Source organism: Pipistrellus kuhlii, unplaced genomic scaffold (assembly GCF_014108245.1).
Source record: "Pipistrellus kuhlii isolate mPipKuh1 unplaced genomic scaffold, mPipKuh1.p scaffold_m20_p_2, whole genome shotgun sequence".
Lineage (NCBI taxonomy): Eukaryota > Metazoa > Chordata > Mammalia > Chiroptera > Vespertilionidae > Pipistrellus > Pipistrellus kuhlii.
The window spans coordinates 168679385-168704212 of record NW_023425515.1 but is presented as its reverse complement, the minus strand read 5'-3'; the positions used below and the strand labels follow the sequence as shown (position 1 = coordinate 168704212).

The 24828-nt window shown below is 49.5% G+C and overlaps 1 protein-coding gene and 1 long non-coding RNA gene across 8 annotated transcripts in view; one reads left to right on the top strand and one right to left on the bottom strand.

Moving 5' to 3' along the window:
- The window catches only part of ST3GAL3 (ST3 beta-galactoside alpha-2,3-sialyltransferase 3), a 169386-nt gene that overhangs the window by 49588 nt on the left and 94970 nt on the right, over positions 1–24828 (bottom strand). The window lies entirely within an intron of this gene.
- Positions 1070–2899, top strand: LOC118723807. The gene is made up of 2 exons (XR_004989378.2): positions 1070–1546; positions 2545–2899. It is a non-coding gene; the product is annotated as an uncharacterized LOC118723807 (long non-coding RNA).

The window sequence follows — 24828 nt, the reverse complement described above, 5'->3', positions numbered from 1 at the left end:
TTCCTCCTTTGCCGTTTTCTCCTCTCCTGCTCCATTAAATGTGGGTTTGCCCTAGGGCTCAGTCCTTGCTACTCTTCTCCTTCTACACTCACTCACTTCATAGACTGGACCTCTCTGCTGAATGCCCGACTCCCACAGTCCTCTGTGTTCTCTCTCAATATCTCCGGGTGGACATCTAGGTTTAAACTATGCTCATTTCAACTTGAGTTCCTAATACTCCCCCTAAAGCCTGTTCTTCTTGCAATCATTTCTCCCTCTTGGTAAGTGGCACCTTATTCCTCCAGATGCTCAGGCTGAATTCTGAGTGAGCCTACAGTCTTCTCTTTCTCTTACACCCACTTCTGAGATGTCAGCAGACCCGTCAGCTCTACCTTCAGAACATATCCTGGACGTGACCACATCTCACCCACTATCTCTACCACTTCCCCTGAGGTCCAAGTCACTGTCACCTTCCTCAGGGATCATTACAAAAGTCTCCTAGTGGAGTCCCTGCCTCACAGCAGTCTATTCTCATCAAAGCAGCCAGAGGGATGCTTGAACACCTGTTACTCCTCTGCTCAAAATCTTCCATCCTTATAATGAACTTCAATGTCCTCGTGCTTTAGACTTCTCTTAACTTTCTGATTTCATTTCTTACTATTTTTTTATTTTATTGATTTTTTTTGCAGAGAGAAAGAGAGAGGGATAGAGAGTTAAAAACATCGATGAGAGAGAATCATCAATCAGCTGCCTCCTGCACACTCCCCTACTGGGGATGTGCCCGCAACCAAGGTACATGCCCTTGACTGGAATCGAACCTGGGATCTTTCAGTCCCCAGGCCGACGCTCTATCTACTGAGCCAAACTAGTTTTGGCATTTCTTACTATTTTGTAGCAAAATAGGCTTCTTTTCTGTTTGTGGGTCCTACCTCAGAGCTTTTGCACTGGCTGTTTCTCCTGCCTGGAAGACTCTTCCCCTCCCGTCCCCCTCCATATCAGCCTGCTCCCTCCCTAACTTCCTTTAGGCTTTTATTTAAATGTCACCTTTCCCAGCCACCCTCCCCAACTTTCTATTCCCCATTCCTGCTTTATTTTTCTCTCTAGCACTCCCTACAGTCTCCTATACTATCTAATTTATTTATATATCTGGGCTTGGCTAGCTTCTCAGTTATGAGCTCCACAAAGGCAGGGAGGGATGTTTGTCTGTTTTGCTCACAGCTGTATTTCCAGCACACAGAGCAGCACCTGGCACCTAGCAAGCACTCAGTAAATATTTGTTTAATGAATGAATAAAAAACAGGGCTAATAATACCTATACTTCACAGATGAAATGAGATAAGCATGCAAAGTTCGTGGAGCACCACATTGCTCAATAACTGTCCATTCCCTACTTCCTCCCACTTTTGGTATCAGCCGTGCCCTCCTTCTCCCAGAGGGAGTGCCAGGTCAGAGGCAGGGTTGATGGTAGTGCCTGACTTACCAATAACTGCCAACAGCACCCCCAGGACTCCCTCAGCCCCGGGCCAGGATGGGTCCTGCTTTCAGACGCTGATTCCTCTGGTTAGAGGTGAGCCACCTTGCTTTAGCTCAGGAAGCTGAAGGCTCCAGAATGACGTGAAGCATTCAGAAGCACTGTCCTCAGAACAGATCTTTGTAGCAAGGGCCCAGGGACTGTTGTGCCTCCTGCCCCAGCCTCTTGCAGATACTCCACCGACACAGCTCCAGCTGCCCTCACCCACGGGCATGTGTTGTCTTGGTCTCACGGACTATGCCACAACACAGCCTGACTGCTTCCCTAGCCCCTCTCCAGGGCTCTCTACCAGGGTTCTGGGCCCTTCCACATTCAGCATACAACCTGACAAGGACTTGGCCACCTCATCACAGGGAAGCCAGAGAGGTCTACCCACCAGGCTACTGCTGTCTCCACATGCCACAAGGCTCCTGGGAACGAACCGTCCATGGGCAGCTGCTCTCCAGCAGCAATGGGTCTGGCCATGGCTGCTCCCCGTGGAGTGGCCTGAGTCCCGTCTCTACCCCAACGCCCAGCACCCTTCTCCTCACTTTAGGAACAGAAGCGGTTTCCTACAGATGAATCCTCTAGGAAGCACGGTTGATCTGGGGCGCAATTTCCGGTCTGGAGTTACTTCTTTCAGAATCCTTGTCCCTACACCTGGAGGACTAAGCCTGCTGGAGGAAACTCACACCCGTGCATGAGCTGGAGCCACTGCAGAGTCATGTCTCCCACGTGGCCTGCTCTGCTGCCTGGCAGTCTTTGGCCGCCCTGGAGAGCGGTCTTCTCCACTGCCCACAGTGGTCTTACAAACACGGCCACCCTTCTCAAGCTTCTCTCTCAGCACCCTGCTGTCAAATGGAAGAAGTGTCCTTCTGGAGATCCAAAGCCAACCCCTGCCCTCCCTGTTATATCATCTGTGCCAGCGTTCTTCTCTGTAGCTCCACTTTTCCTGGCCGGGTACAGGATCCTTCCCACTGGCCGTCCAGACACCCACTTTACCCTCATGGCCACACTCGCCGAGCTCCCAACCTGTCTTCCTTCTCCCTTCACAGGCACGCTCCCTGGGAGCAGTCCACACGCACCGATCCTCACCTGGTGATTCAGCTGGAGGTCAGCTGGCTTCCACCCCCACACCGCAGAGACACTGCTCTCACCAAGGCCGTCTCCACCTCTAGGTCCAAACTCTGAGGTCCCGTCTGCCTTGCCTCCTCACAGCCCTCTCAGCATATATCCTGACAGCAGACCCGACTAGCAAAGGCCGACTGTTCTCACCCTGCTTTAAGACCCTCTGGGGAAGCCCTATTCTGCTTTGTCCCAGGTCCCTGAGCGCTGACTCCCCCTCCCCAGGCATTTGTAAGCACTCTGGTTTTCAATAAATGTTTATGAATTGTCATCAGCTTACTCTTACCTACTGTTTCTCATTATACTGTCATCCTTTCAACTTCGCAAAAACCATTTGAAATGAGCATGATGGGTATTTTCCCTAATTTCCAGATGTAGAAACCGAGATTCAAAGAGTTGAAGTGATTTGTCCTAGGTGAGAGGGGAAAACCAGGTCTGAAACCTGAGATTTCTGATTTCAAAGTCGGTGGTGCTTATTTTAAGGAGGAAACTGTGCATGAAGCTCTCAGATACTACCGTTGAAGAGCGTTTAGAATACATCTTAGAGGTATGAGAAAGGAATAGCAATGGGGGCTAATCGCAGGATGGTTTGCAAGTTTGGTAGCTGGTGAACAGTTTTGCTCACGCCTACCAGGTCAGTTCTAGGCTTGTCTTGGTATCTGTTTTATGTATACTGTTTGGACAAGGATAGAATGGCTTAATCATCAAATCAACAGAGAGGAAAGAAACAGCTTATGTTGGAAATCAACGGATGATCCAAAGAGCTCTGAATAGGCAGCTACATGGGCAGGCCTGGTTTGGGCCCATAAATACTATCACAGTCTTGAGTGAGAAGGAGATGGGGACTGGACAACAGTGCGACAAGAACAGGTTTATGGCCAATGTGACATGACCACTAAAGCAGTGTCACCATGAGGAACATTAAAAATGGGAGGACAGCTTATCCTGATGCTTTCTGTGAGGCAGGCCCCCTCTCAGCAAGCATGAACTCCACTCCGGGAGCCTTCTGAAGGAACAGTAATAAAGTAATAAAGTAATAAAAGGCCTTCAAGAGCAGAGATGCCTGGCTAGGAGGACTTGAAGGCACATGATCACCAGCTTCCACTCTCTGAAATATGACAGAAGAGGGACTAGACTTTTCTGTGTCTCAGGCCAGTGGAACTAGGCCCACAGGTGCAAGCCACAGAAAGGCAGATTTGGGTGTTTCTTAGTTAAAACTCTCCAGTTACCGAGTATCTTGAAGTGAATGGGCTGCTCCGGTAAGTTAAGAGCCTCTGGCCGTTGGGCATGAGGGATGGACCAGGTACTCTGTGATCCTGAGACACGTGGATTCCAGACCCACCAAGCCCAGGAAAGGGGCAGGAACCGTCCCCCGCACTGGGCTGAAGCAAGTCCCAAAGCGGCAGCAGGTGCAGCTTCTCAGTGCTAGTGTGAGGGGACCGTACTGGCAGGGCTGCCTGCAGTTTAGACAACTTGTTTTCTTTCTTTAAAAGGAAACACTTTAAAAAGAGAGTGGTTGTGGGAGACTATTTCTATCTCGGGTGTCTATTCCAAAGTTCTGGTGTTTTGCCAGGATTTCAAGCATGCCATACACAACACGGTTAAAAATAACCCTTTGATTGAACAGAAGGCATGGGAGAGAGGGGATAGCCGGGCAATTTTGCTAGAGGGTGTGGGAGGCGGGTAAGGAGAGGAAACCTGTACCCAGAGACCCTGGGAAGGGTTTCATTCCTGAAGAGTCGTGTAGACTCAAAGGGACTAAGGACCAGGGAAACACTGTCCATATCCGCTTCTTTCCAGAGAACTGCCCAGTGACTGCCCAGTTTTGGGTGTGCCTCGGATCTGCACAAGCTGCCAGTTTTGAAGGATTCTCCCAGGACCGAGTCTGCCATTTTTCAGTCCTAATTGCCAGCCTATTGGACAAAGGTCAGGGAAAGACGACAAGGAGCAGAAGCCAAGAAAGTCATAAGCCACAGAAAGGTCAAAGGCACAGACCCCCGGAGCGAGTTCTACTAGATTTAGCTATTGGGAAATTTGTGTGTGAAGGCTTCCAGACATACATTTCCTTCTATAGCTAGACATTTCACTTAAGTGGAATTACATGTCCTGTTCCATAACTTGCTCTTGAAAAATTAGTAAAAAAAAATAAAATAATAAAACAAAATTGTGGGGACATGTCAGTAAATGTAGTCTGACATCATCATTTTTAATGACTACATATTATTTCACCGTGTGAACATGCAGCATTTACTTAATCATTCTCAACTAGGAGACACTGGTGTTGTTTCCAATTTTTTGCCATTATAAACATGCTGCAACAAGCATCATATTACAATAACTTGCGTGCTCAGATACGATGATTTCCTCATGTGAAATATTTAGAAGTGGAACTGTTGCATCAAATGGAATCCACATTTTATACTTTATTACATATTCCCTACCTTGCCTTCCATAACTTTGAAGAGAACAAAATACTGTTATCATGATTTCCTCCAATCTCTCTGGCCATTCTTTCCTATTCTCCTTCATTTTTTTTTCTCCCCTCCTATGAATCCCTTTTGAGTTGGTATTCCCTAGAGTTAGGTCCTCCTGCTTTCTTCTTCTCCCTCTAAAATGTATAACCTCAAATGCCTACAAGAGCCAAGAAGATACTATAAATATTAGTTGGACCAGATGTAAGACAACAAGAAGTGGAGGGTTATGACAAGCTATAATGGACTCGACCCCTAAAAAAGGATTTAGCTTATAAGCTGCCCGTTTGGGATCAAGTCTACACACCTACCCTCTCCTGCCTCACCCACTGCCACAGCTTCCCCTGCATGCTCACAGCTCCCACTGCCTGCCTCTAGCTCCGAGCGTTCTTCCTGGACTCGAGGCTCACACAAGCTCGTGATTGCTCCATCTCCCTCCTTCAGTGTTCTATCAGCATCTCAAATCATTACATTCACAACCAAATTCACAATCTCTGCCTTTGCTCTTTTCTGACAAAATCAGAAACAACTGCTCTTCTTTTTGGGTTCCCAATCTCAATGAACGGCATCCCTATTTTTTTTTTTTTTCTATCTTTAAAGCCAGAAACCTGGGAGTCATTCCAGATGCTTCCCTCTGCCCAGCCTTCTTCACCCAGTTAATCATCAAATCAGTTCAGTAGGCAAAATAGGTGCGAGGTTTGACCACCTAGGGATGACAGGCTCCTGTCCCGGGGGGTAGATGTGGTGGTGGAGGGGAGAATGCCACACAAGATGTTCTGGGGAGAACACTTTGGTTGCATTTCCTATGTGCTACCCAGTCTCTGTTCTCCATCCCTAAGGGACTGCCTTCAGCAGTTACTGTAACAGTCTCCGAACTGGCCTTCATGTTTCCAAGTTCCTTCCTCCAATTCATCTTCCATTATTAGGTTAGAGCAGACTCTCCAAAGAGCAAATCTGATCACGTCACTCTCTTGACTCTTGTCTGAAACATGTCAATAATTTCCCATCCTGTTGCCAAAATCCACATGGTCTCAGAGTTGTTTTCTGAAAATACTGGAATATACAAACATATGCTCGACCGAAAGTTAATAAAGGAATATTTTCATTTTTTTTTCCCCCAAATGATTTTCTTCAGACGACAGTAAAAATCCTTTTAGAGCGGCTTGTAAACGGGTCCCAGGCTTATCTCCCAGCATTCTGGGACGTGACACTGAGCCCCAAACATGGTGAAACGCTTGCAGTTCTCTGAGTATCCTGTGGCTCTCCTGCTCTTAGTTTATCCAGTCCCTCTGTCTAGAACACCCCTAACATCTTTCAACTGCCGAATTCCTATGAAATCTTTAAGACTTGATAAAATACCGCTTCCTTCAAAAATCCTCCTCTAACCACTTCGCCCAAAAAAGATGGCTTCTCAAGGCGTTCTCAGCTACACACGCTCCCAGTGCCGCGGGCGTACAGTTGGGAGGGAGAGGAACTTCCGGCATTTTGTCCAGGTTGCCGACGGGGGGACCATGACAATGCCCTTACCTGGATGTCTTGGCGAGCAGGCAGTGCTGGGAGAATACAGGGGTGTGGGGCAGATAGTGAGTGATTCCAGAAGAGGCCGGGAGACCAGGAAAAGGCATGGCTCTTTGGCTCTGGCTGGGTATGGCCTGGAGGGGCCCCTGAACGTTTCAGGTCCACAGACCACATATACTGAGTAACCACTGACATAATCTATCCCATCCATTGGTACTTGTAGCACCTACCCTGGCTAAACACAAAACCAAAACAGAAAAAGAAAAAAAAAAGTTTTCACCTGAATGATGGTGAGACATCACTTATCAATGAACCAATGGGAGAATCATCTCTGGCTTGTCAATGCCAGAAGCAAATATTTACAAGGAAAGATCAAGAGGTACCGTCAATAATGACAGAGAAGGAATCCTCCTTAGAAAAGTCCTCCTTAGAAAAGCAAAAGCTTCCTCTGATCCCCTCAGTTTAATTTGGTGCCTTCTCTCTGTGTACTCACAGCATCCTGTACTTTCAGCTGCCGTGACATCAACAGTCTGTGACAATTTTGTGTTTGTGTCTGACACCCCTTCCAGATGGAAGTTCTAGGGTAAAATGATGTACAACTCTGCATCCTTAGTAACTAGCATGGTACTGCTATGGAAATGCTTATAAGATAAATGATAGGGGAAGGAATGGGAAGGAAGTTTAGGCAAATACATTTCAAGTTGAGATGTCTGGTGATAAAGAGGGATAGATACAACAAGCCAGGGCAGTATCGAGAAAACATTTCTTTCGCTATGCCAGCCAGCGACATGAGGAAATTGTCAGGGAACTTCATAATGACTTATTTACATGAGTATTATTTAGAGCAGTGTTGTTTATGACAGAAAGAAATTGGGAAACAAAATTAAAAGGACACGGGTGCTCACCTCTCTACGGGATGCTCACCTCTCTACGGGATGCTCCACAGAACTTCAAGGTCAGCATTTCCACAAATGAACTCAACAGCTGCCCCCAAACTTGCCGGCCCCTTTGTTCTCTAGGTTAGGAGGTGGTGCAGCCATCTATCTACCCAACGGTGTGAGACAGAACCTGGGGATCTGTTTGTAGCCCTCCCTCTCACTCATCCCTACACCAGCCACCCAATGTCCTTTCTCCTTCCCCAACATCTCTCCACGCCCCTCATGCCGGTTCACTGCCTCCCAGCAGCCCCCTCCCCAGTGCCACCTCCTCTAACCCTCTCTCCTCCACTTCAGGTAATGACCTTAATTAAATTTCTAAAGCTTTGACCTCATAACAAAGAGTTTTTATAAAATAGTCACAGGATGTAGAGTACAGCAGAGGGAATATAGTCAATAATTCTGTAGTGACTACGTACGGCGCCAGGTGGGTGGGTGAGATCTTATGGGGGAATCGCTTCCTAAATTACATAAATGTCGCCAAAACCGGTTTGGCTCAGTGGATAGAGCGTCGGCCTGCGGACTGAAAGGTTCTGGGTTCGATTCCAGTCAAGGGCATGTACCTTGGTTGCGGGCACATCCCCAGCTGCCTCCTGCACACCCAGTAGGGGGTGTGCAGGAGGCAGCTGGTCGATGTTTCTCTCTCATCAGTGTTTCTAGCTCTCTATCCCTCTCTCTGTCTCTCTAAAAAAAAAAAAAAAAAAAAAATCAATAAAATATATATTTTTAAAAATTACATAAATGTCTAACCACTGTGTTAAACACCTGAAGCTAATAGAAAGCAACACTAAATATAAACTATAGTGGAAAATAACAGGAAACAGTAAACTCCTCGGCATGGCCTTCACGGCCTCGTCCCGTCCCATCCCAGCCCTCCACCCGGGACAGCCCAGACGGCTTGCCAGTGTGTCTCCCTCCCGCGGTGGGCCTGCCTGTCCTGGGCTCTCTGCTTGGCAGTTTCCACCTGTCTCCCGACAGCCCGCACAGGCGGCACCTCCTCTGGGAAGCCTTTCCTGCCTCAGTTTGGTCAGGGCCCCTAAGCTGGTGTGCATAAGGTCCTGGCTCGCTCTGTTCCCGCACTCATCACAAGTTCTGCTAGTCTTTCTCATCCTCTCAGCCCCTGGGGTCGGGGATGGGGGGGGGGGGGCCAGCAACCGTTACTTATCACAGCCCCCCAAAAGCTCTGGAAAAGGCTTGGCAGGGTGGGAGTGTTCAGGGGGAGGGGCAGGGGCAGAAGCTAACTTGGGTCCCTTGGGGTCAGCAGTGAGGCAGGCAGTCCCCCCGGGCAAGGTCTAAATGGGGCTCGGCGAGGCCTGGTTCTGGCCCCCGCGGAGGTGGAGGGTGTGGGAGGCTTTGTCCCATGCCCGCAGGCACTCGCTGCCACGTGGGAGCCTCCGCAGGGACAAGGATTGAGATCACAGGCCGTGCGGACGTGCTCGCTTCTGGCGCGGAGGCTGGCTTAGTGACGAAGCCATGATTTCGCCGAGCCATTCTCCATTCTTTACGGCCTCTGAACGGCAGGAGCAGAACCGGCTCACCCTTCGTCTGGAGCTTTCCGTGACTGTGCGGAAGGCATGCCATCAACAGCCTTTTGTTTGGGCTTGACTTGGGGGAACATGCCAGGGAGTCTTGCTCAGAGTCTTTTCAGATGTCCTTTCTGTCTCTCCGTAACCCTGCTCCATGAAAGCTACTCAGTTTCTCTGGGGCCCCAGGGCTGGCCCCCTCCCGGCCCCGCCACAGCCCACAGAGCTACTGAGTGACGCTTACCCGGCCCCGGAGCGCACTATGGCCACCCCGGGGCCCGGGGTGGGGACCCTCAGTCAGGCGTCTCCCTTTTCCACTTGGTCTGAACATCACTAGGACCCAGAGGGACAAATTCAGTTTACACCTCCCAGATGGTGATCTGGCACCGTGCCTACATTTTTCAAAGCCATTTCCCCAGGGTCCAACACAGGCATTTAATAAAAAGGCACTGAACAAGTGGACAGATATGCAATTCCTAATTATCTGAGCTAACCGAAGGAGCCCATCAAACTGAAAGCTCCCACAGGAAAGTTATGTAGAATTTACTAACTTCTTAGAACCCGTCAGACTCTTCCCATCGCTGATGCTGGGGGTTCGGCCGCTGGGAAGGAAGCCCAGCGAGTTGGGCCGAGCGGCAGGGTGGGCCTGGGGGTAGCACGAGGTCAGCGGATGCCTCACTTGTATTTCCCTCTCCAAACCCAGGCTGCTGTGACAGCCGTGCTGGCAGGACAGACAAAGGCAGGGGACATGGGAGCTGTCCTAGTTCATTCTCAGTAAGGGACACGGAGCAAATTAAAGGTGAGAATTAGACAAGGGTAAGTGGAAGTCTCAGGAGGGAGCCACGGTGCAACGTGGGACGTGTTCCTGACAGAGATGCACAGGGAGCTGAGGGAGCCCCGAGTCCAGCTCTGCCCGGGACCCGGGGAGAAGCTCCTCGGAGGAGGGACATCTGAGTTGGAGCTGAAATGTGGAGACTGCGAGGAGGGGCGCTCCAGGTGCTCATGCACACGGTGCCCCCGAAGTCCAGTGCATGCCCCGTCCTGGCCCCTTCTGGGGGGGGGGGGGCTGCCACAAGCAGCTCTTTGACCAGAGACGGCCCTGCCTGTGCCAGGTGCCATGTGAGCTGCCGTTCAAGCAAAGGCAGCGGGTCCGCGGGCAGGGAGTTGGGAGGTGAGCGTTCCAGGCTGGGAAGCAGCATGTGCACAGCACATGGGTGCCAAAGACCGTGGGCTGCAGGGCAAGGCCACCCAGCGGTCAGGGCACTGGGAGGCATCAGTTCTCTGCGGCTCTGTCGGGTGGTCAGAAGCCTTTTTTTTTTATACTAAATTACAAGATATCGGTTGCACCCTGTGTGGCTGCATTTTCCAAAAGTCACACTTCCCGATAGCGAGGAGGCATTCCTGTATCAACAAACGCCAATCACCGGGGTTTGTAAGCACCGTCGACACAAGTCCTGACGGCTCCCGTCAAGACACACGCATACCAGAAGGTCTCCATAAGAGCGGAGGCGGCCAGGGAGTGAGGAGACAGGACGGCGGCAGGCACCGCCGCGGCCCGGCATCACGGCGGGTCAGCACCGGGCCCGGGCCCCGGGCCGGCCGCTGGCGGGCCCCACGGCCGCCAGGAAGCGGGGCTGTCACTCCCACGCTGCAGGACGGGAGCTGAAGCAGGGCAGCGCTAAGGAGCCTGTCCCAGGCCACTCGGTAGCTAAGTGGCAGAGCTGGGGTTCAAACCCAGGTGAATGCACCCGACTCCAAAGCCCAGGTCCTTCTCCTGCCTGGAGTGCGGAAGGCGAGATGGAGTGAAGAGGGGCTGCGAGCCTGGGGTGCGCACTGGCGAGGATCCCTGACCCAGTGGTGAAGTCAGGAGGCAGAGAAGCCCCTCTCGACCCCCCCCCTGATCAGCTTCACCCCAGCACCAAGCAATGGCTGGCTGAGTGGGCTGGACCGCTTCTGCCCCGGCCACAAAGCACGCCACTTGCTGAGATCCATGCCAGCCTGGGGAAAGGGCTGACAGGTAGCCAGCCATTAGCCCAGACAGGGCCTGCAAAGAAAATGAAGAGCCTCGCCCAGCTTGGGTAGCTCAGTGGTTGAGCGACGACCGATGAACCAGGAGGTTACAGTTTGATTCCGGGTCAGGGCACATGGCTGGCTGCAGGCTCAGTCCCCAGTGTGGGCTGTGCAGGAGGCAGCTGATTGAGGGTTCTCTCTCATCACTGATGTTTCTATCTTTCTCTGAAATCAATAATAACATATATATATTTTTATTTTATTTTATTTATTTATTTTAAGAAAACAGCTTCCTGCTGGAGGGAACACAATGGCTGGAGCCTTGTAACCTGGCTTCCTATCTTCCTCTCTCTGCATCCAACTCCCAAGTCCTTCCTGAAAAGGGCTCAAGGCTGAGATAGTGACAAGACCTGCTGCTCACCCAGGGCAGCCCTGGGATCCAGATGCAGGGCAGAGAAGGGCCGGTCCTGCCTCTCTCCCTTCAGCAAACGCTCCTCCAGGGAGCTCCTCAGTGAGTGCCGGGCAGAGGGGGATGGAGCCAGGCTCACTCCTGAGCCTGCACCTTATATGCAGCTCTCCCTGGCCAGGCTGCAGCCCCTGAACTCTCAGCTTCCTCCCAATAATCTGAGTGGATTATGCTGCAAAGGACTGCATCTCCATGAGGGTCAGTGTCTTTGCCGGAGCCCACTGGAGACAGGGCTGGGTCAAGGGCCAAGTCCCTGGGATGAGCAGTCTTTCCCCGCAGCCGCCAGCACCGGGGCATGGTCTGCTGTGCGCCGCCCTGCTGCCGCGTGTACAGCTCATCCTACTCGGGAATCCTAGGCTACAGCAGAGCTGGCTACACCCTACGTTCACAAGGTCACTGCCTCTGAGGAAGGATTCTCTCCGCCAGGAGAAAGGAATCAAAGCAGTGCTCATTCTCACTGCATCCTCCCTCAGGCGTAGGGAGGAGGGGAGACAGGCCCGTCGTGGGGGAAGGGACCTGGATGTCAGGGGCACCTGTGCATGGAAGACAAAGGCACAGGTGTGTGGGCAGTGGTTTCAGAGAGGGCACAAAGGGTTCTAAGGACAAACAGAGAGCCGAACAAAGTCCCGCCCTTAATCCCTCTGGCTTGTCCTGAGGGTGGGCAGGGGGGTGGATGGGGGAGATGGGGAGTGAGGTGGAGACAGCCCTTTATCTGGCTGGAACCTCGCCGATCACAGCCGCCCACGGACATGTGGGAGCAAGGCCAGTGGGGACAGCGGGCACAGAACCATCTCTGACCAGGCCCCGCAGGGCTGTTTCTGAGCCCCGTGCACATGCCTTGGCCCATTTGGCGGGGGGGGGTGGGGGGGGATCTTGCTCCGCGGGGGGCCTGCTTCTTGGAGCAAGCGCTACAGCTGGCCTCTGGCCTAGACACTCTTTCTTCAGGGGCCGAGCAAGAGTGCAAGGTGTCCTTTCGTGTCTGCCAACCATCTGTTTTCAAACTGTGTTCTCAAGTTTACGGAAAACTTCCCCGGCTAAGCCCACAGAACTGGGAAAGGGAGAATGGGTCGATCCCAACACAAGAGGCACAGAGATGTCACCGGCCAGCTGTCCGCAGGCCTGCCTGTCGTGCTGCCAGCGGTCAGGCCTGCATTTCCCCCTTCAGGGTCTCCCAAGAGCAGGGACCACATCGCCCATTGCTCTCCACGTCACCCTGGACAGGCTCATCCATCCTCTGAGGTTCCCACAAGGATTATCTCCAATTTTCCCCCCTCCAGCCAGACCTCTCTCCTGAGAGATTCACCGACCTCAGGTTTCTGGGTGGGGCCATGGCTTCCCTCTGGCTCCTTCATTTGCCTACGAGCAATGCATGATCCCATGAATTGAATGGGAGCAGGGAGCAGAAAGCTCAGATGGCAGGAGGCAGGCGAGGACTGGTGTCCTGCCTGCAGCTGGGAGAGGTGAGGCTGCAGCCTGCTTCTCTCCTGCAGGCTAAAGTTTATGGGGGGAGGCACCCTCTATGCAGCTGTGCCCCCCTCCCCAGCCCCTGTGCAGACAGCGCAGAGAGAGCAGGACCACGTCCCCAGATGCCAGCAGCCTCTCTGCAGCGCTCCTGCCTGGCTCTGGAGCTGTGTGAGCGGAGCTCAGACTCGGGCGCTCCCTCACTGAGGAGCCGCTGCAGGGCGGATCCTGGCCTGGAGCCTCCGCAGACTGGGAGAAGGGCCAGGATCACGTTCCCTGCTTTCCTCAGCTCTCGCTCTTCCCCAGCAGCAGAGCTCCCCACGTGGGGATCTTGTACCTGAACCAAGAAAAGCAAAGCTGCTAATCTGACAAGATCAATCTTCAAATACCACAGGAATGCAGCCTGACTGCCTGCTTCCATCAGAGACCGTGCTCAGCTCTAAGCACGTCTACGGCTCCTGCTTCCCATAGTGCCTGGAGCTGTGTCTGCAAGGCAAGAAACTGCCCCCACCTTCTCTCCCCCCAACCCCCCTTTGCCAAGTGTCTAACCTTGCTACCGCCACCGAAGTCCCATCCTTCCGGGCACAGCTCAGATATCACCTGCACCGGGAGTTCCCCTGATCAATCTCCTATCGCCCTTCCCACTAAGGGCCTCCTCTGCCCTCACCGCTTCCAGAGCACGGATGCCTGGGGGTGGGGGGTATGTGTGTGCGTGTCCATGCGCTGCCTCCCTAACCCCCAGTGCACACCAGGAGAGGGAGGTCGGGAGAGGTAAAGCCAACCCAAAGCCTGCGCAGCCCGATGCGTATCACACAATCTGTGAAGAAGGGACAGTTTGTTTGGGTTTTTACATTTCAACTCTGTCACAGAGTGATACTTTCATAAAAGTATAAAAAAATAAATCACCAGAAAAATTAAAACATAACGTTTTATTTTTATTGATTTTTTTTTTTTTTTTTTTTTACAGAGAGGAAGAGAGAGGGATAGAGAGCCTGAAACATCAACCAGCTGCCCCCTGCACACCCCCTACCGGGGATGCGCCCGCAACCAAGGTACAGGCCCTTGACCGGAATCGAACCTGGGACCTTTCAGTCCGCAGGCCGACGCTCTAGCTACTGAGCCAAACCTGTTTCGGCCAACATTTTATTTTTTAATTATTAGGGTCAATGGACATACGTTTACTTTCTCTACTTGCTTTAGACGTTTCTAAAACTTTAGTATCAATGTCTCAAAAATCAGACCAGCTCACATCACTTTTGATTTCATGGCACACAACAGGCTCCCACCTGACAGGTGCCCTGCAGGGGAATTTTCCCAAGGTATGCCTGGTGCTCACCTTCAGGAAAAGTAGAGAAAGGACTAGACATAGCTCCTCAGGCCCCGAATTGGGGCAGGAGAACAGACACACCATCAGGGGCAGGTAGCACCCTGAGGCCTCGCACTTCGCCAGTAGCAGGCGAGTTTATAACCAGGAAAAAACCAACAGGAGGCCTGCAGTATCTACTTGTGCAAAAAAGTGTGGGTCCCTAGTCATCTAGGGAAGATTTGTTCCAAGAAAACACAGCTTCTGGCCACCCACTGCAGACCCGCCCAGGAGGCCTGGAGCACAGAGCAAAGAGGAAGACGATGGGGTATAAAACCATCAGGTACTCTGGGCTGCATTCCTGGAATGGTGGGGGAGGCAGAAGAGGGAGGCTGAGACAACAAGTGAAGTTAATTTAAAAGCAGAGCATGGATCAGTTCCCGGAAGAGGTCAGAACAACTAACAGTGAGGAACACATGAAAAAAAAAAAATTTGATGGCTCAGAAATCAAGAGGACACAGATGGCCATTCCTCCTGTTTCAAGTTGAAGTCCAGGCCAAGGACAGGCACTTGGTCTGTCTGGCCCACACAGGGCCGTCAGCCCTGAACACTCTGCAGACAGGAGCTCTCTGGTCTTCCTGGAAAGGCCCAGCACCCACGGATTTCACTTTAGGGGGCGCCTACTGAAAATATTTAAAATGTTCTCCGAGCAAAAGGGATCTGCATTCCCCTATGGGCTCACAGTTCAGAGCCTGGCGCAGGACACGAAGTGGGACTGGTGGGTCTGAGTCCTGTGACTTTTGGAGATTACAGCTTCCTTTTCATCTGTACAGTGGGGCATAACAACGCTGACTCCACAAGGCTATTGAAAAGACTCAATGAGGTAATGAATTTATGGTGTTGAGCACAGTGATTGGCACACAGTCAGTGCTCTATGAAACGGTGCCGTTTTACACGCACAGGCTATCTTTGTATACAATGCATCTTAAACAATGTTGGGCCATCTAGCCCTAAAAAACTGCCTGGCACACAGTAGGTGCTCAATGAAGATACTAGAGGTCTGGAGCACGAAACTCACGCCCAGATGCGGTCCCTGGGCCTGGCCAGTGATCGAAGTGCGAGCGTCTGGCGTGGAAGGGCAGGTCCCAGCTGACCCCTGGGCAGTACCTGGGCCCCTGGATCCCCGTGCACCCCGCTCCGCCTGAGTCATCAGGCCCTGCTCGCACCCACCTTGGCCTGGTGCCACCGGCTCACCTGCTCCACCATCCTGCCACGGTCCCACTCTCATCAGGGCCAGCAGCACCTCCTGTCGCCCACTGCCAGCACTGCATCACCGACACCCGCCATGTTCCGCACCACCTCCTTGTGGTCAGCGCACATCATAGCGAGTGGTCGAACTCCTGGTCAATCTCCCGGCCAAGAGGACAATTTGCATATTAGGCTTTTATTATATAGGATGCGGAATGAGCCCCAGCCAGTGTGGCCTCAGTTGGTTGAGTGTCATCCCATGCACCCAGAGGTCACTGGTTTAATTCCTGGCCAGGGCAGATGCCCGGCCTGCAGGCTTGATCACCAGTAGGGGGCATGCAGGAGGCAGTGGACCAGTGGTTCTCTCCCATTGATGTTTCTCTCTCTCTTCCTCTCTTTCTCTAAAATCAATAAAAACATATTTTAAAAAAGTATGTTGAATGAATGACAGGGTAGCTGTTATTACTAGGTTTATATGAGAGTAGAACTGATGTGTCAACTTAAGGAACGGGAGAAACTTGAGTATGATTAAATAGTGACAAGAAGGAGTCAGTAAAGAGAATGAAGATCTAGGTTTCTGGATCTTCACGAAGAAGTTCCGGGAGAGGTTGAGGAATCGGGGAAGGGACTGACCTCGGAGAAGAGATATTCTAGAGGGTAGGAGTGACAGCACTCAATGACTAATTAGATACTTGCTTGATAAAGGAAGGAGAAAGAACGACTCTCAGATTTTTGGCGTAGGAGACAGAGTGGATAGTGGCGTCATCCACTGAAATGGGCTACGTGCTTGGACTAATCTGATTTACTGAAAATTTGATGAGTTGGCGATACTAATTTTGAAATGTTGGGGAGTCATCCAGTGGAGCTGTCCAGCAGGAAGTTTGGTATTTGAGTCTACAGATGAGGAGAGATTTGGGCTCAAACAGACGTGGGAGTCATCAGCACACGTGTTAGCTGAAGCAGTGGAGTGAGAAGGGAGCCATAGTGAACCCTGGCAGACATCAACAGCTCAGGGTGGGCACAGAAGGAGGAGATTGTTTGCAAAAGAGACTGAAAAGGAACCACCAGAGAAGTAGTAGAACTGGAAAGGAGTTTGGACAAAAAATTCATGAGGCTGAACCGGTTTGGCTCAGTGGATAGAGCGTTGGTCTGCGGACTGAAGGGTCCCGGGTTCCCAGTCAAGGGCATGTACATTGGTTGCAGGCACATCCCCGTTAGGGGGTGTGCAGAAGGCAGCTGGTCGATGTATCTCTCTCATCGATGTTTCTAACTCTCTGTCCCTCTCCCTTCCTCTCTGTGAAAAACCAATAAAATATATTTTTTAAAAAATTCATGAGGAGTGTTTCAAATGCTCAAAATGGAGGAAGAGATCATTACTGTCACATGATCAGAGACGTCAAAATAAAAAGAAAGTCTATCCACTGCATTTGTCAGGTAGTCTTTTGGTGCCCTGGACTAGAGCACTGCAGGGAGGGGACAGTGGGAGAGGAAGCTAGACGACAGAGATGAAGCATTAGCAGGATGTGAGGAAGTGGAGAAAGCAACTCTAGCAAGCCTTCTGCACGCAGGGCTGGGGTGGGGCTCACTTTGCTCCCGGTATGGAAGGACAGTGTTTCTGTAGAAGAGGACAGTGCTCTCTGCTCTCCTCTGTAATTTATGAGCACAGGCCAAGCTTAGCAAGGATGCCTCTCGCTCTTAACTGCGCCCCTCTTCCCCCAGTGTTGTAGTGATATAAGTCCCAGCATCCTTCTCTGGAATGGCAGGGGGTGGGGGTTGGAATGTGGGGATACCAGACACCCAGCTACCCTGGCCAGGAGCCCACAAGCTCTCAAAGCCCCCAGGGCTGGGTAACAGGCCTCCTGTACCTTCTCACGCGAGGGTCCTAAAACAGGCAGCTGGGCCTCTGTCAATACTCCAGACGTGCTGCCTCAGAGAGCTCAGAAAGGTTTCAAAGGCCATCCTTGTGCTCTGGGGGATTCATCTGGTTTGGACCACGCAGTGACTCCTCAGCAGTGAGAACCACAGACACGCACCATCACAGAGGAACACCAGGCGCCCTGGGCGTCCTAGAGCACAGTGCGTCTTAGGAGAAGTGAGGCCTCTGTAAAGCTGCACACTGATATCTCATCTGCCACCACCAGGCATCTGGCAGTCCTCTGCCCTCTGACGACTAGCCAGCCTGCCCGTGAGACAGCAGCCCGGAGAGGACGCGGAATGCAGCAGGTGGGCATGTGCAGCCTGTGGGTAAAACCAGGCTTCATCGTTTCCTATCTGTGTGAACACAGGCAAACTGCTTGACTTCTCTACCCCTCCAATTCCCCCTATTTAAATACGGATTAATAACAATACCTATCTCATATGCTTGTTGGGAGGATTAAAACAGAAAAGAAAAAAAAAATAGGTCTTAGCACAGGACCTGATACATCAATACTGACACATCACGAGGTGTTAGCTATCCCAGTCGCTGCTGCTGGTACTGCTCCGCAGCATGGCTGTGGTCTGGGCTTGGGTTCTGCTTTCTGCCATTTTTTTTTTTTTTTTTGCCATTGCTCCCAATGCTGAGTGGCACCACTGGCCACCATCTAAAAGACATGGTACTCAATCTCTCACCAAAGCACAAAAAGAGCCACTCAAACGTATGTAGCAAAGCACTGTCAGGAAAATGGGTGTGTCGATGAAAGTTTTATGTCAATTAAGGTTTTATATTATTTTTCTTTAAACCTACAGTGTAAATGTTTACCATAACCTTTCCTGAAGTCTTTATTTCTTTGTGAAAAACTTACCCGATTATAAAAAAAAGTCATTGAGAAGGTGAGAACTCACTTAGTAAGTGTCTAACAATTATGCTAAAATGATTTAACATTATAGCCCCAAGATATATCAATCTCATTTCACCCTCTTGACTAATGAATTAAGCAATGCTCAGACTTTCCAAAGATCACACAGCCTGTTAAATAAGATACGAGAACTTTCCATCTCCAAATCTTGTCTTTCCAATCTATTGTGCATTGGTATGTGTCAAAATAATTTATTTTTTTCCTAGTAGCTCTCTCCATGGGAACAGTGCTTTATCAACATTCCTCACACCCTCAGACTTCCCTGAGGGCAGATATTAATGTCCATTCATGAAACAAACAGTAAGTGCCTACTATGTGCTAAAGGCTCTGCTAAGGCTCTGCAGCCATGAATGTCTCTAGTCTAAGAAGTGCAGCTTCTACTATGGTAGAAGAAACATCAACAAATTATAAATACAATAACAACTATGTGTGCAGCACTGGTAATACAGACTGAGGAAGAGTAACTGGGATGCATGCAAAGGAGTGGAGGTCACAGAAGACTTTTCCATTCCACGAGACCAACAGATAAAGGGCCCCAATCCAATGTTTCGAGCAGAGAAGATGCTCCATAAATTCGGATCTTCTGCAAAAGATGTATCCAGGCAGGCAAGTTTCAAGAATAAGGAATGGAAGGAGGATCTCCCAACAGATAGCACAAATGTGTGAGAGGGAACAAGCTGGCTTCCCAGGGAAGCAGGACTCTGCAGCCTGGGCCAGACGGCTCATCAGCAACCCTTCCATGGCCTCTGCCAATCCACCACCTGGGCGCAGGTGTGGCAGTCAGTGACTGGGTGAGTGCAAGGAGGAGTGAGGCTCAGGAATGGAGTGAGAGTATGCTAAACCCAGCATGTGGTAATAAAAAAAGAGAGAGAGAGAAAGATTTAATGGTTTGTTTTTATTAGAGCATGTCAAAACTAACATCAAGAGTTACCTGAAGAACTTTTGTGTCAAAATATTGTTGCTATAAAAATAAAAATTCTGAATTTACTTAGAATTTTTGGTTAAAATATCAAGAAACACTAGCTAACCACCAGGAAAAAAACAAACAAACCTAGATCCCAACACCAGGGATCACTCCTAACACCAAAACAAGACAATATAAAACCCAAATGGATTAATAATTCTAATATAAACAAAGCTAAAAACGTACTGGAAGAAAACACAGAGGAAGGCACCATTACAAACTACAAGTGGATGTAAATTCAAAACCTGCTATCACAGGTAATTTGCCAATAACTTTCAAAATTAGTTTTGATCCAGAAGTATCACTAGTATTGTACAAAAAAGGTTATTCACTGAATTAACTTTTCAGTTTTAAAGACTGGCAATTGCCTAAATGTCCACAGACAGGTACCTGACAAACTAGAGCATAGTGCATCTTTATAATGGAACTAGAGGCCTGGTGCACGAAATTTGTGCACAGGGGTGTGTGTCCCTCAGCCCAGTCTGCACCCTCTCCAATCTAGGACCCTTCAAGGGATGTCCGACTGCCCGTTTAAGCCCAATGGTAGGATAGGGCCAAACGGGCAGTTGAACATCCCTCTCCCAATCCAGGACTGCTGGCTCCCAACTGCTCGCCTGCCTGCCTTCCTGATTGCCCCTAACCACTTCTGCCTGCCAGCCTGATCACCCCCTAACACTCCCCTGCCAGCCTGATTGATGTCTAACTGCTCCCCTGCCAGCCTGTTTGCCTTAATTGCCCTCCCTTGTGGGCCTGATCACTCCTAACTGCCCTCCCCTACAGACCTGGTCACCCAAAACTGCCCTTCCCTACAGGCCTGGTCCCTCCTCAACTGCCTTCCCCTGCAGGCTTCATTGCCCCCAACTGCCCTCCCTTGCAGGCCAGGTCCCTCCCAAATGCCCTCCCCTACTAGCCATCTTGTGGCGGCCATCTTGTGTCCACATGGGGTCAGCCATCTTTGTCCACATGGGACAGCCATCTTGTGTGTTGGAGTGATGGCCAATTTGCATATTACTCTTTTATTAGATAGGATGCTATGTGGGGGGGGGAGGAGCGAGGGACTCCTATTTCTAGTCATGATGGAATAACAGGGATTCAATAAAAATTACCTTACACAACTAGAAAACAAGTCAAAATATACAAAACAATCATTTTCAGACCAGTGAAACCTAAGATAGGAAACCTAAATAGAGCCATATTCTTTCTGAGTTGAGATAAAAGTTTAGGGAGGCCAAGGAGGCTAGAACTTGTGGAGAAGGCGACCACAGAGGACGGAGCTGTACAGAAAGCTCTAGAGATCTGCAAGAGGGCCCCCTCAGATTTTTGGCCAAGTACCGACCTGTGCATACACGAGTGGAAACTCTGAGGCTGAAGACAGACCACCAGGAAGCAGTAGGTGAAACAATTCCTGGTGTTCACAAGGGCTGGGAATTGTTTGTATTATACTCACACAAACCAGGGTGCAAATTAATCAGCCAGGATGGAAATACCTCCTACTGCACGAGGCACTGGGTAGGCCTCAGAAGGGTACCACGTTAGTAATGGAGATAAATTTGCCACAGACATGTACTAACAATATTAAAAACAAGTTGCAAAAGGATACACTGATGCCAAGTAACTTGACTGAATGCCCAAGAAAATTCACAAAATTTAAAAAAATAAAATCTCTACCCCTGTAGAGTTTACATTCCAGTGTTTGGATTTTAAAATTATTTTTATTTATTTATTTTTTTAATCCTCACCCGAGGATATGCACAGAGAAAAGATGGGAGAGAGAGAGAGAGAGAAACATCAATGTGAGAGAGATACATAGGTTGGTTGCCTCCTGCTCAACTGGAGATCAAACCCAAAATGGAGGTATATGCCCTGATCAGGAACTGAACCGGCAACACAAGCTTTTAAAAAAAATACACATATTTTATTGATTTTTCACAGAGAGGAAGGAAGAGGGATAGAGAGCTAGAAACATTGATGAGAGAGAAACACTGACAAGCTGCCTCCTGCACACCCCCTACCAGGGAATGTGCCCGCAACCAATGTACATGCCCTTGACCGGAATCGAACCTGGGACCCTTCAGTCCACAGACCAACGCTCTATCCATTGAGCCAAACCGGTTTCGGCAGCATAAGCATTTAAGTGCACAGACTGATGCTCAACCAACCGAGCCACTGCGGCCAGGTGAAAATTCACACAATTTAAAGCAATACAACAAAATCTAGCACAGGACAATGTAAAATCTGCATTGTCGGGAATCCAATAAAAAATTACCTGGCAGACATAAAAAGAATCAAACTGGAGAAAAATCAATCAGCAGAAACTATCCCAGAAAGACAGAGATGATGGGATTAGCAGCTATTATAAATATACTAGAGGCCTGATGCACGCAATTTGTGCACTGGTAAGGTCCCTAGGCCTGGCCAGCAACCAGGACCAATCAGGGCCTTCCTTCCGGCTGCTGGCCGGGGCCTTCCTTCGTTCCCTGCTGCACCCTAGATGTCAGTGCACGTCATAGTGAGTAATCAAACTCCTGGTCCTCCAGCTGAACTCCCGAGGGGACACTTTGCATAGTAGCCTTTTATATAGAGAGATTCTATATGTTCAAGAAGGTAGAAGAACACAGCAACATAATAAGGAATGAAATGGAAGATATGAAAAGACCTAAATGGAACTATAGAAATAAAAAACACAATTTCTGAAATATAAACACACCATGAGTAAACAGCTGGTTAGACACTACAAAAGAAACATCAATGGATGTGAAAACATAACAATATAAACTATCCAAAATGAAGCACAGAGTGAAATAAGATTGGGGAAAAACAATTAAAAATAAACAAAGAACAAAAACCCCACCTGTGGGACCAAAGGTATAACACCTGTAATTAGAATCCTGAGAAGGGAGGTGGGACAGAAAAAAATGACAAAACTCCCAAATTTGATTTTTAAAATGAAGTATACGTCCATAGATTGAAGTAGAAAAATAAAAACAAGCCAGGGTTTCTAAAGAAAACCACAGCAAGATCATTATAATAAAATTGCTGAAAACCAGCAATAAGAATACTCAAAAAGCAGCCAAAAGAAAATAGAAACATTATAAACAAAGTATTATAAAAACCTACTAGAACAGCTAAAACTAAAAACACTGATGACACAGATATAGAAAACCTGAAACTCTCCTACACCGCTGGCAGGAGAGCAAAACAATGTTGCTAATTTTTAAAAGTTTGCAATCCTATTTAATAAAACCCTAATATGCAAATGACTGAATGGTGGAACGACCGGTCACTATGGCACACACTGACCACCAGGGGGCAGACGCTCAATGCAGGAGCGTCCCACAGGGAGAGCGCTGCTGGTGAAGGCGGCGGCGGCGGTGGCAGCAGCCTCTCCTGCCTGAGCGGCCGCGCTAAGGACCCCTAAGGGGACGTCTGCCTGCCAGCTTAGGCTGCTCCCCACGGCAGGCGGACGACCCCCGAAGGGTCACAGACTGTGAGAGGATGCAGACCAGGCTGAGGGACCCCTCACCCCTCAGTGCACGAGCGCTGTGCACCAGGCCTCTAGTTTCTTATATAAAGTGAAGCATACATCCTGTACACAAATGCGTATTGTGGCTCTATTTTAATAGCTAAAAACTGGAATTAACACAAATGTCTTTTGACTGCTGAATAGATAAACAGACTATTACATCCATACAAGGGAATACCATTCAGCAACAAAAAGAGACAACTGATACACACAACACATGGGTGAGTCTCAAATGCATTTTAATAAATGAAAGAGGCGGACTCAAAAGGCTACATACTATATGATCCCATTTATATGACATTCTGGAAATATTATAGGGACAGAAAACTGAGAAGTGGTTGTCAGGGACTGGGGGGTCAGGGGGCGGTTAAGTGTAAAGGAGCACAAGGAAACGTTGGGGGGTGACGACAGAAATGTTCTACTGATTGTTATGCAACAGGCATGCATTTACCAAATTCACACCACTACACTAAGAAGCAATTCACACTGTTTGTAAATTATACTCTAATAAACCTTGTTTTTAACGAAAAGTATGATACACTCCTACAATTATATTGTATATCATGAAATCATTTTAAAAATAAGATGGATCACCCTAGCTGGTTTGGCTTAGTGGATAGAGCGTCAGTCTGCAGACAGAAGGGTCCCAGGTTCAATTTCAGCCAAGAGCCCATGCCTGGGTCACGGGCTTTATCCCCAGTGGGCATGTGCAGGAGGCAGCCAATCTCTGATTCTCTCTCATCACTGGTGCTTCTATCTCTCTTTCCCTCTCCCTTCCTCTATGACATAAAGATATATTTAAAAATAAATAAATAAATGAATGAAAATAAGATGGATCCATTTACACTGGTAATAGGATAATCTCTAACATAAACTATTAGGAGTAAAAAGCAAGATACAGAACAATACATACAGTATGTTCCCATGTAGGGTAATATTGACTGTCTCTGGGGAAGGGACCTAGAGTGGGAGCACATATCCTCTGGCTATTTGAGTTATTTATTCTTTTTAAATCGCATGCTCCCATTCCTTTCAATTAGAAAAAGTAAAAGAAACTATGAACAGGTCAAGGCAAACCCACAGGTGCCTGGCCCAGAGGACTGACTCCTGCAGGCCTAAGAAACACATGTAAGAACAGGGAACTCATGCCAGATACGAATGAGGTGCTCAGTCAATAGCTGGGGAAACAAAACATTGGGATGAATTCAGTGGCAAATCCAGGACAAAGAGAGCTCTCTATCTGAACACCAGGTTTTCAGCCGGAAGAGCCCCTGGTACACCAATAGCTGAGTTTGCATTGCTCAGTTACAAAAAGAAAAGGAGCATAAAACCCACCTACCCTGGATTTACGTTCGGGCAGCCTGTTTCTCAGCACTGCTGTGCAGGCACACTGTGCGCCCTAACCTCAGCCTTCTAAGGGATGGGTGCAAGCCCTTCCCCCAGGGAGCACAGCCCACCCCAGGGCACCCCCGGTGGTCCAAGAGCGATTCACTATGCCCACAGGGTCCTAAGCATCCTGTCTCCCCCCACCCCCCAGGTCAGACACTCCCCTACTCTCCTGAAGGAGTGAAACCACCCTCACCGTCTCCCCGCACTTCAGGCTGCAGACAGGACAATCTCAGCACGTCAGGCCCTGCCCCACACTAAGGCCTCCGTAAAAGAACACCCCAAAGGAAAAGGCAAGATAAGCAACCAAGGCCCCTCAGCAGCATTTGGTAAAAGGAACTCCCAGGGTTTGGCATGGCTCTGCTCAGCAAGTCTGTTATCAAGGGAATCAGGAATCCAGAACGCACAGTGGACGTGGAGGAATGGTGTCAAAACAGCCAGCCTCAGAAGCCCCTCTTTGATCCCTGCTTTCTTTGGCCTTGCCTCTCCGGCTTCCAAAGATGTTTGACCACTGCCCTGGCTGGGGTGGCTCAGTTGGTTGGGCATCATTCCAGTTCAGTGCCTGCCCG